Source organism: Cottoperca gobio, chromosome 17 (genome assembly GCF_900634415.1).
Source record: "Cottoperca gobio chromosome 17, fCotGob3.1, whole genome shotgun sequence".
NCBI lineage: Eukaryota > Metazoa > Chordata > Actinopteri > Perciformes > Bovichtidae > Cottoperca > Cottoperca gobio.
Window position 1 is genome coordinate 2,390,087 of NC_041371.1, and position 12,368 is coordinate 2,402,454.

Genomic DNA, 12,368 nt, shown 5'->3' on the forward strand with positions numbered 1-12,368 from the left:
ATGCAGCTCCCAGATCAGGCTCTTGGTGAGGTGGACACCAAGGTACTTCCCACCTAGGACCCGCTGATATTAAGGGTGGGCGTAGTTCCTTCCTTCGTCTTGTTTAGGAGTAGGTCCTGACACCAGCGGGTCAGGTCCTCTACTTCTTTCATCAGGTTGGACTTTTCATTGTTATCTGTGATCAGTCCCACCACAGCTGCAAACTTGATTATGGTGTTGGATTTGAAAGTGGCTACACAGTCGTGTGCACAGGGAGTAAAGTAGGGGACTCAAAACGCAGCCCTGGGGTGCTCCTGTGTTGAGGATAAGGGTGGAAGTCAAGGATCCAGATACTCATTGAGCTGTTTTATCCCAGGACCTTAAGCTTTGTGACAAGCCTGGAGGAAATTTGGTGTTAAAGTAATTGAAGAACGTACATTATAGAAATTCTTTTTTGTAAATGATATAACCGTTTGTAGCCATTGCTATTGATCGTGAAAAAACACTAGCCCTAAATATTAGAAACTCCTGTTCTACTTAACTAGCTACCCAATAAACATGTTAAAAATAAAAAGTATATAGGGTTTTTTGCTTTAATCTGACAAACAGATGTCTGCGAGGGTCAAGCCATCCTGTTCTGTTCTGTCAGAAATGTAACCAACAGGAAGACAGAAGCACAAAGACACACACAACACAAAACAACCTGCCGAGAGAGAGACGGTTATCTCTTAAATAGTCGGAGTTAGCAAGTAGGTTTAAGGCTCGTGTAGACTTGACATTACTGTCCCGCACTTGGCACCTGAACGCAGTGTGACATCACGGGTTAGACTAGTCATAGCCTGTGAACAGTCAACACGAGTGCAGTGTATAGACTAGTAGTGGAGTATTATATACATATAAATGCTTACATATATAGCATCGAGGCATTCTTTTGGCTGATCATATGAATGTACAGATCAAAGGTCATGTGATATAACAACTTATTTGTTAAACCTCACTTGACCCCAGAGTTCTGACTCTCAGGGCTGTTGTAGAAAGTTTGAGTTTCTGACATTGAAGAATGTGAAAGAACTTCTGTTGCATATCAGACTTAAACATTTAATTGTTTTAATAAGGGAAAAAAACATTTGTAGTCAGCGTTGCAGCAGTCTGAAGGGCCGATGTGCAAACTGTAATGAAAGCTGTGCAAGGTTGAAGCAGCAGACCTGGGAGCCAAGTCTAACAGGTTGCATAACAAGTGCTAATTTGGTTAGCTGGAGCTGACGGCGGCTGTAATTCTCCAGCACTGTGACAGCAGAGCTGAGTTACAGAGAGTCCACAGGCCTCCTGTCGGATAATACAAGCTAATAGCATAACAAGCTTTTGCAGAACAAATGTAGGCCGTGGCCAGAGCTAATTGTGATGTTCATCACTGCTTTTTGGCAGCAGGACGTTGTTGCTAAGATGACAGCGAGGAGACTGAGCAGTCTAAAGTATTTTTATATATCCTAAACTCGTAGTAATGCTTCATTTTGATATTCCAATACTCGGCCTGATCCCCATTTCACACTGCAGTCAGAATCACCTGAAACCATAAACAAATAGTTGTATCAAAGTAAGTTATTACATTTGTTGCGTCAGGAAATACTATGGGCGCGTGTAAACTTCAGTCTGCAGACAACTTCCCTTTCTCCATATTCAAAGGAGCTTTGAGATTAACACGATCATGTTTGTTTTGATTCGGCATTACACATCTGTGGCAGAGGGTGCAAGCTGTGAGGCGTTTTGAGGATAAAGGACGGTTGTAAAAAAGCACAAGCAGAAGCAGATTAATCTCATTATTAAGGAGTCAGTCAGGTGTAAAGACAAAGTGCACACTTTGCAAACACGTAGTGTGGACCTGTGTGACAAGCTGATTGGTTAACATACTGTGGGAAAGTTTGAGCAAACATTTCAGCACGTTAATGCCACATGTGAACTTTCCAGCAGAGCAAAGAGAAATGAATTCCACCTAAAGCTTAAATTAGTTCTCCATCTTGCCATTGTCCCGTCCGTTTACGTTGATCAATCCACATTCTGGATGTTTTACACTGTCACTGGAGGGAAATGGATTTCCGTTTCCTGATTCCGTCTACGTTTTCCTGAGTGGTTTGCAAAACTTGGCATTTCTTCTCAGTGGTCACGCACCTTGCACCTCAGATCCGTAAAGTAAGTAGAAAAGAAAACACATGCAAACGTGTCCTAAATGCTCCTGCGTGTGTTTGCTGAAGTGCAGCCTGGAGATAACTGAGGCAGAAATCATTCATGGACACGATGACTGCTCAGAATGGCGTATAGGGCGTCCATTTATAATTTCTCTAATGTGATGCATGTACAGTAAATGCACTGGCACTGAAAGGTGACACTTGTGTTTTAAAAACAAGTTAAATCCCTGTCACCACTGTTTAGAATCACTGTTGTGTCTTTTTGCAGACGGAGCATCCTTTGAGCGCTTTATGTACGGTGATATACTTCTTGATTTTGGCGAGATTATGAGAGTGTGATGAACTTCTGTTATGTGGTCGTACAGTGAACCAGTGCTGAGCTCAGTGTAGCCGTGGATCTCTGTTACCATAGAGCTGCTTAGTAACACAAATTAATCACAGTCAGGAAGTAGGCCGTCTCTCTGTGTGGCTCTCGTACTCTTCCCTCCCTCTGTGTCTGACAGCGTGTGTGTGTGCGTGGGATTGCTTACCAAAGTCTACCACAATGCCTCATATGCAAATTATTAACTGTGAAACTCCCCGTCACCAGCAACACAATTTGGTTTTGTATGGCTGTGTATTTGTGTGGAGGCTTTTCCTCTTCCGCGTGGAAGTCATTGTATTTATTCTTCACACAAAATACATTTGTGTATTTGTTTTTATATTTTAAAAATCTGGTAAAGTATCTGTAAAAATTCCATATGTTTCTGCTTGATCATGCACATCTGCTGTATAGATTACATGTCCTTTACTTTCCTTTTGAGGGACAATCAGCAAATGGAAAGAAATGTATATTTGAGATTGGAACAGGAGAATTTCTCTACATGTATACAAATAGATTGTAAACTGTTGTTTGTATGCACAAAGCAATAACGTCTGTTTTGCCATTGTCACACTGACTAATAGCCAGACAGCAGCGTGCCATGCACAACAATAGTTGAACCACACCCCCCCCCCCACATTAGCTTTTCCTTTCCTACAAACAAACGTGTGTTTTGTCCTTCGCCTGCTGAACAAAGTACCAAAACAAAAGTCCAGCAGGTGCTGTCTTGAACAGCAGTCAGATGCTGGTAGCATATTGCTCACTGCTAACAACACACTGCTTTTAAGCTACAGTGTAAGTTTGTTTACTCTTCCTCCCCCTTCATGGCTCAGCCTGCTGTCAATCAAACATGGACTCCGACATGACCACTCAAAGGCTTAGAGAAAGAGAGCAAGTTAATTCTTTATTCCTTTCATTCATCATAATAAATGAATGTAATAATCACTTTGACACTGCTACAGGAGGGGATGGTGGTTGGATTTAAAAACTGTACCTTAAGGGAGTTTGTTGTGTGATCAAGTTATTTGCATCCCTTCCCCCATGTTTAGCTTCAACTCTCTTCGTCCAGAAGCCTATTCTGAGCTGTATTCCCTGAAAGGTTATTTGCTCAGCGTCTTCTTGCAGCAGTAAACACACATTGTTTTGACAAAATAATCTGAACTCTGAGCTTTTTCTGTAGCTTTTTACCACATGTCACCGTCTGAGACATATTCAAAATCTGAGAAAATAGAAGGGCCGTTCTGACTTACACAACTTTCAAACGTGTGTGTGTGTGTGTGTGTGTGTGTGTGTGTGTGTGTGTGTGTGCAGGAAATAACATTTGTACTTGCATGTGTGCAATTCACAAAGCAGTTGGGTAGAGATCAGCTGTCCATCCCTACTACACACACACACACACACACACACACACACACACACACACACACACAATTGCATGCAGCTATCTCTCAGTGGTGGCAGGTGCATGTTGAAATGTGTCCAACTGACACACGCACATACACATGCATGCACACACACCAGGGGGGTAGAGCCAGCAGATGTTTGGATTTGGCCACTGACCAAAAAAACTCACTTCTTCTTTTTACTACTTTTCATTTAGTCCTGTTGATTACAGTAACCCCTTACCACACACACACACACACACACACACACACCCAGTGCTTACTATTACGTTAACGTTACGTTAGCAGCTTCTTTCACTCTTATGACCACTAGGCAGGTCCGTCTCTTCTGTTCTGCAAACGTTAGCTTAGCATACAAATAACAAATTAAACAATTTGTTCTCGATCAAAGTAACTTTTCTCCTGATCTGGTCTGAAAAATGGGTCCAATATTGTGCGTAGTATAGTGAAGGTTTGTCTCAGAATACGTTACAACGATATTCACTAAGCCACAGTTCAAGCTAATAACAAACCAGAAAAAGCGTGGAGTCAGAGTTATAGGAACCTTTCTCCCAAAACAGTTGTATCACATTCAGGGAAGAAGAGAGGATGTGATTCACCGTGGACATCATGTGACGTGTGATATTTCCTGTAAAGATTAGTTTTCACCCGATTACATAAGATAAGGAGGGGCGACACAAGAGCAGGTAGACTCTTTCAGACTCTTTGCTCCAGGGTACAACAACCAGACATGTGATCTGACTCGTCAGTGGAGACCACGAAAATAAAACACATTAAACTCTGTAAAATGCTTCTTAAACGTACAATTCAATAGCACTCGTGAGAAAGACTCGAGCAGGTTTCTGCGTCAGCTCAGCTGTTCGAGGAAAGGGAGACAAATAGTTGCTGTTTGGATGTTTGTGAATGTGAACCGAAGCCAGTGGGAACTCTAAGACTCTGCACCAGCACCACACTGGCCCGGGTCAGCCTCACAGTGTGAAAAAGGCCTCACAACTCTCCGACTCGTCCTCCCAGGCTGGGTCAGTGTCTGGGAAACGCAGCAGGTTCTCTTGTTATTGTGGGCAAGAGTGAGACTTCCAGCTTTACCAGTGGGTGATGCTTAAGGGGAAATCTGCTCCATTATGTCACACTGATAAACACTCAACAGCGTGTTTATCAAACACACACTTCCATACTTCGGATCCTGGGTGTCGCCCCGAGTTGTGGTGCAGTGGTGCGTGTCCCTCTGGAACCGAACAGTATTCATCATCATTATCTGTCATTTGGTATTAAAGGGAAAGTGCAGCAATCTTTCCACATTAAAGTTATTTTACTGGACTTCACAACAGCCCAGTATATGTCTCCGCTTGGGTGTGTAGTATTTGAGAGATATTAGTTACATCCTCTGACGTCTATTGAATTGCATTATGGGGAGTTTAGGTTCCAGCTGCATTGATTGACCAGTCTTTTAAACAATCTGTCACAAGTGCAAAACCAAATTGATTAATTACTCTTTAAACATATTCATAATTGTTGCTTTATGTGTCTTACAGAGAGGACTGAATGATGATGAATGTTTACCTGGGATGCTTTGCATATGAGGTGAGCTCATTAGATTATGATAATTAATGTTTATTTTGATATAATCATGTTTAGATGCACATCATCTGGGATAGTGGCTCCAAAACCACCATGAGGTGTCTTAGTTTACCATTTTATTTCTAAGGCCTAAGATGAAGTGAAGGAGTTAAGACCTTTGAGTTATGATCCCCCACATGGGAACACTTCATCTGCGGAAAAGTTCACGTCATTTCCATTTACAATGTATTTCTGATGTATAATTAATTTCTATAGAATCTGTTGAGATTTCCCTCAATGTGTTGAAGTAGAATATGCATGTATACAATGCATCAGCAACCTATGTGAATGTGATTTCTAGCATTTGAAATTAGTGTGATATCGCTTAAAAATCTGGTGATCAGAGGAAGAAGAGGTGTGTGTGTGTGTGTGTGTGTGTGTGTGTGTGTGTGTGTGTGTGTGTGTGTGTGTGTGTGTGTGTGTGTGTGTGTGTGTGTGTGTGTGTGTGTGTGTGTGTGTGTGTGTGTGTGTGTGTGTGTGTGTGTGTGTGTGTGTGTGTGTGTGTGTGTGTGTGTGTGTGTGTGTGTGTGTGTGTGTGTGTGTGTGTGTGCAACAGTCAGAAACTCTGGTAGAGTTTATATACTGCAACACACAGGGTCATCCTGGCACAACAACAAGGAAAGTGAAAGAGGAGAAAGACGTGTGTGTGATCATGATCTGTGAAGCGCAGCTGCTTCCACCAGCGCATACAGCTTTTGTCATTTTTAAAATGGTGTGTGTGTGTGTGTGTGTGTGACTTTCACTTTTGTTTTCTGCCGTCTCACTTTGTGTTGGTTCATTATCCTAACCTGGACGAGGCTTATTATGCGAGTGCTGGTTGTAGAATAAAAGCCTTTCTCTGTCACTCTTTGGCTTTTGACAGACATTTGCTTTTATTTTTGAAAGTTTGTGGAGTGAGAAAAAAACAACAATGGCTTTCTGTGAAAGTGCTTTGTAGATATATTCTTCTCTTCTCTTGCTGCTGATGGTGTAATGTGCTGCTTTCACTGCACAGCCCGTGTAGACAAGGTGTTAGTGTAGATACGTGATATGACCACCAAAGGAACGTGGACCCCCCTGTCTCTGCTCTGTTATTTTTCATTCGGCCGCTACTTCTTCTATGCTTCCAACTTATTGGCAACAGTTTGAGAAAGACCCTCTCTTGTTTCAACCTGACAATACCCCGAACCCTCGTGCACAAAGCCACGTTCATAAAGAAATAGTTTTCCCTCTTTGCTGTGAAAGAACTTGAGCTCTGACATCAAACACCTTCGGGATGAACTGGAACAGAAAGTGGAACAAATCCAACCAGGTTCCAAGTCTTTGTGGAAAACCTCCCAGAAGAATGGAGGCTGTTATGTCACATGTCCACATACTTTTGGCCATATAGTGTGTTATTATATCCACGAGTCTGCCACAGTTTACCATCCAATAATCAATATGGAGGCGTTTCTCTCGTCGGTATCGCCCGGCCCTAACTCCACCCAACAATGTGCAGAATGTGTGACTGATGGCACGTCTCAGCCACACTGTACTCGCAGAGCTGTAGGTTTGTCTTTAAACGTCACCATATCAGCAATAAGTGCTTGAAAAGCATTGCAAACCATTTCTACATTTTCAAAAGATGAATCTTATTTTCATACCTTCAGTATTAAAGTGAGTTAATACTGCCACAATGTGTAATGTGAGTCCAACATTTAAGAACAGCAGGTCATGTAAATCATTCAGTATCTAGAGGGAGGTTTTTTCTGCACATTGGCTAATAGGAGGGAGGTGTGTGTGTGTGTGTGTGTGTGTGTGTGTGTGTTGTGGGAGGAGACGGGGAGGACTGTGAGTCTCTACATGACGGGGGGAGGGGACAGAGAGGGAGAGAGAGAGGATTTGTGGCATGTAGTGTGTCAGCTGTCATTAGGCGCAGATGACACACACACATACACATGAAGGTAATCTCGCAGAGAAAAGAAAGGAAATACAAAACGAGTGTGTGTTTGTGTGTGTGTTGTGAACTGCTGTGTTGTGTGTGTGTGTGTGTGTGTGTGTGGTGTGAAAAGCAGCGCGTGCGCCCGGCCGGCATGGGATGGATGGTCGGCCGGCTCTGGGCTGTTATGGACTAGTTTAACTAAAGAGGTGAGTGAGCATCAGACTTCAGGCTAGTCTGAGGAACAGCTTTAAAGGCCCAGTTTGTAAGTTTGACAGAATGCAGTATCTTCACTTTCAGTATTGAAGTGTTTAAGTGAGCTTGTGTATTAATACTTATGCGTAACACTCCTGTGTTTACTAACGAAACTGAAGAAAGCTTTACCTTCATCACTAGATGAAGTGCACCGGTCAGATCAGAACATTTTTTAATTATAAATTGTTGGAAAATGTACATTTAATTTCAATAATTATTTCTTATTATACAATTACTCTACATTTCTTAATTATCAAAACTCATAGAACAACATCTTAAGATGTATCTATAACTCTAATATTATGTGGATTTATTACAAATATGAAGACAAATCTTGGACAAGACAAAGTCTTAGTCAGACTTGGACTTTGAGCTGTCATGTATTATTCTGGTTTTGACTCTGAGTGTGTGTGTGTGTGTATATGTATGACTGGTCACACACTCCCACACACACACACATACATGCACAGTCAGCAGGCCTGTTGCTGCTCTGTCACCTGAGGTCTAACCAGCCAACTGTTTACTCAGTTTGCTCCGCTTCAATAACAACTGTTGTTCGCACTTGTTGAGAAAGCAGCAGGTTCACTATGTCCCGCGAACAGGTCAAGAGAAGTACAAAGGGAAATCAGTCAGTCGGTGAACGCAGAGTTTCATATTAACGATGTTCACAGTTTAGATAAAAACAAAGAAGGAAACGCTTTTAATGCACTTAGTGAGGCGTTAAGTTGTGTTTTTAATAAGTTACAAGAGTTAACACAGGATAACACATAAGCAATGTTTATATCCGACACTGGAAAACACGACTTGTAGAACAAACCGACGCTTTGGCATGTCATTTAATATCATTGCACAGCGTGCGCTTGTTGGTGACTTGCAGCGTTGCTCAGTGTCCCCACAAACGGAGGATCCATATGTTGTGTCGCAGGCATCTTTCTCTGAACGCACTGCTGTGCAATGCTTCACATTCACACTGCAGAGACGGGAGGGTTCAGTGAAGTCGCTGAGCTGTGACTGTATGTTAATTTTCGGTGGGTTGAAGGTGGAGTTTGACCCCGAGGCCAGTAGAACAACGTGACGATCCAGCAGTGTTTTTGTTTTGTTGTTGTAGTTTAAAGCTGTGTGGCTCATCTCACCACTTAATTCATCAGTTTATTCATCGTATCAGACGTGTCACTCAGGAGATCATTCTTTAACACACTTGTAATATTGGTGTACACATTATTGCATATATTATATTGCATTACATTCTGAAATAAATCAGTTTATTTCTTTATCGTCCTAATCTCAGAACCATGATATGAAACTGGAGCCCGAGAAGACTTAGTTTGAGTTTGTGTGGCAGTTTAATGTTGTATGTAGCACAACATTGAGCCGTTACACACAGCATGATGTCACTGCTGATAAACAAAGCTTCTCTCTTTCTCTCTGACGAGCGTCACTGTGACGGCCCGACTGTCGCATGCGTGCATTTTGGAGAATCTTCACGTTTGGGTGCAGAGTTCAACACAAGTGTTCTCCTGTGTTTCCTGCACTATATGTGGTTCTGTAGTGTCTGAATCATGATATACAGTATCTCTGTGTTTGGTGTTCACGTCACTTGGCCACACTTCTTGGTGCTTTATGTGTTTATGTTAGCAAACTGCTTATAGTGTTGCACCTAGCGTTCTATTGAAATATTAAGGTTGTACTGTTTACCTCGGTGTACCAGTAGGCGACTTTATTTACACTTCACTGTGTGATATAATAGGGTGGCCGTGTATACAATATTTATTGGTAAGTTGTGAGATAAACACACGTGATTTTCCATCTTTACACACGTGATTTTCCACAACTGTCCCAGCGCCGCAGATGAGCCTGAGCCTGGAGCTCTGCAGGACAATATCGAGTCTCACATTTGCAAATTGGTGCACATGGGGAAATTGCATTTGGTGTTTGTTTTTCATAGTGTGTGTGTGTGTGTGTGTGTGTGTGTGTGTGTGTGTAATTGAGTTAGCATCTGGGCAGGCATGTTCAATGTTATTGATTGCGCACTATAATCGATCGGGCTCTCACATTTCATGAAGCTGCACATGCAGAGTAAAGAGCCGCCGCTGCAAACAAGCCGTCTATAAACTGTTTATTTAAAGTCATACAATCTGTGTGTCTTTTGATTATGCCTCCATCTTCGGTCAGTGCTTTGAGTGAAAGCTGATCTCAGGTCAGCGCAGAAAAACCAAACAGCTGATTTTCTGACGCAGTTTGAATGATGTTCTCTTCCCTTATTGTGCAAGGGAAGAAGGTTTGTAGGTGATGTAGTATTAACAAAATGTCCAAATAGAATCATCATATATGATGACAACAGGTTCCTCATGTTGCTGTGGCTCCAACTAATACCAGCAATATATCACAAGATAAAGAAAAGTAGACGTTTTTAATTTGAACAGTGCTAATGTGACACTAAATCATTAAAACATTTACTCGTGCTGTTATTCAAATACAAACGAGTCTGCATCTGTCGAGTCGAGGACGGATGGTGGGGGGGGGGGGGGGGCTGATTTGCCAATAAAGCGAACTGGTTGAAGTGGGTCAATGTGTACAGCTTGAATTTTATGGCGACTCACTTCACAGCACACAGCGAGGCGTTTGCTTTCCATTCCAGCATGTCGGTGTCAAGAGTCTCTGGAAGCTTTGACAGCAATTCAATAAAAAAGGAGCCGTCGGCTGCCAGGTGGCGAGAGAGACGCGGCCGCTTTGTTATCGTGATGACACACTTTTAGATTTTAGACATAAACTCCCCATTCCTAACACTACGGTGACGTTGGAAATGTCTCTGGTGTTTTGGGAGTAAGCGCCGTAGTGTCGTCTAATGTATTCGACATCAGTATAGACTTTATACACAATTTAACAAACGGAGGAACAACTTCCGCTCGCCTCAATTATTGTAAAACTTCAAAAGCATCCTCACGTGTAAACTGTCCAATAAATAGCCAACTCTCGCCAACACAACATTCAGTATTATCGGTGACTGAATCTTAAAGTTAACGTTCGACGTTACCTCCATTGTTCCCGCAGCTCTTTTGTCCTTGTGCGTGTTCATGTAGATTTAGTTTCTCCGATGAGACATCATCAACATGGTTGTTGTCCCTAGCAACAGGCGGTAAGCGGTAAGCCCCCCCAACCATAAAGCCTGTGCACCAAACAGCAGAGATGTGTGTGAAGAGTTTGGAAGACACACACACACACACACACACTACATATGATGCAGGCCCCTCAGTGTGGGAGAAACCAGTGTTCTTAATCCAGCTGCAGCAGAGTATTAAATCTACTTGGTGTGTGTGTGTGTGTGTGTGTGTGTGATGCTTGTGTGTGTGTGATGCTTGTGTGTGTGTGATGCTTGTGTGTGTGTGTGATGCTTGTGTGTGTGTGTGATGCTTGTGTGTGTGATGTGTGTGTGTGTGTGTGTGTGTGTGATGGTTTTGTGTGTGACGGGAGGGTTTGCTGGCTCAGACTGGCCTTGACAGAAGCTTAGACGCCAAAGGGAGGAGGGTCCCGGCTCTTAGTCACCGCTGTCATGTTTACATCCTCCAAGTGCTCAACATGATCCTTGGTGTGTTGATTCAGTCCACTGTTTTCTATTAAAGGAGTTGGACAGCCTATGAGAGAAAGCTCTGGGTTCAGCATTACGGACACATATTATCTCATGGCGTTCCCTTTTAGGTCCCAGAGCTTTTGGAAGGTGTGTGTCCACTTGTGACCACATGTTGCATATATCTGCTGGTGCATTGTTTGTCAGCAGGATTATGGTAAAGCTTCTTGCCCTATGTATACTTTTTATAATATTATCCAGTAATTCACACCAAAAAGCAGAATGAAGGAATATAATCTGAAATGATAATGTTGTGAGTGCGGTTACTCCTCGGTAGGCTGGATGACATGGCCGACCCTGAGGTTTGGAAACACTGTTGTATCCTTCGAGCCAAAGATATAAAGCAGCTGGACGCCAGTGACCTTAGTGTGTTCTCTGTGACTATGAACTTTGTTATCAACATCGATGATATTCATGAGCGTCTATAACATAGAAACAGCCAAAGATGGACCATTCTGGGGATAACAACTTTGACATTTAATAGTTAATGTCCTTAAAATAAGGTGGTATTACTTTAAGTATGAAGACGTTTTCCACTATCCCTGCAAAAACACATTAGCTTTAATGTTATGCTGTCAGTCATTACATAAGACTGCGTGGTCAGTGTCATTACTTTGTTACAAACCTCAATTATTCTGCAAGCTAACGCCTGAGGATGAGTCATTACTGTAATAACAACCCATAGTGCGCTTTACTTCCATGACAACTACCATTTTGTCATGTTGGTCTCTCACGCTGATGGTGATTGTCACATCTTCCCGTCCTTTAATTCCAGTTTTCCAGCCTTTCTCTGTTGTGCAGCTTCTTCTTTCTTACTTTCCTGCACTTTGTGTGCTGTTGTATTATTATTATTATTATTATTATTATTATTATTATTATTATTATTATTATTAATCACTGCACGTTATTTCCATGCCTGTCTCTCCCTCTGACCTCCATATGGCTGTAACGTGACACCTTTCCTACTCTCTGTCACCTGTGACCGAGCAGGAAGTAGATTTCAAGGGATATTTATTGAAAGCTGAAACGGCAGTTTGTATTTAAATAA

General features: G+C 42.2%; 1 protein-coding gene across 6 annotated transcripts in view; it reads left to right on the top strand.

Moving 5' to 3' along the window:
* LOC115022222 (nuclear receptor coactivator 2-like) overlaps positions 1-12,368 on the top strand; it is a 46,552-nt gene that overhangs the window by 3,796 nt on the left and 30,388 nt on the right. For 4 of the 6 annotated variants that reach the window (XM_029453161.1, XM_029453165.1, XM_029453164.1 and 1 more), the window contains exon 2: positions 5,459-5,507. The exons of 1 other annotated variant lie outside the window; for it this stretch is intronic. The gene's annotated coding sequence lies outside the window, so the exon portion shown is untranslated. Of the gene's footprint in view, positions 1-5,458; positions 5,508-7,450; positions 7,650-12,368 lie in introns of those variants that run through there. One more of the 6 variants, XM_029453163.1, reaches the window with a different exon arrangement.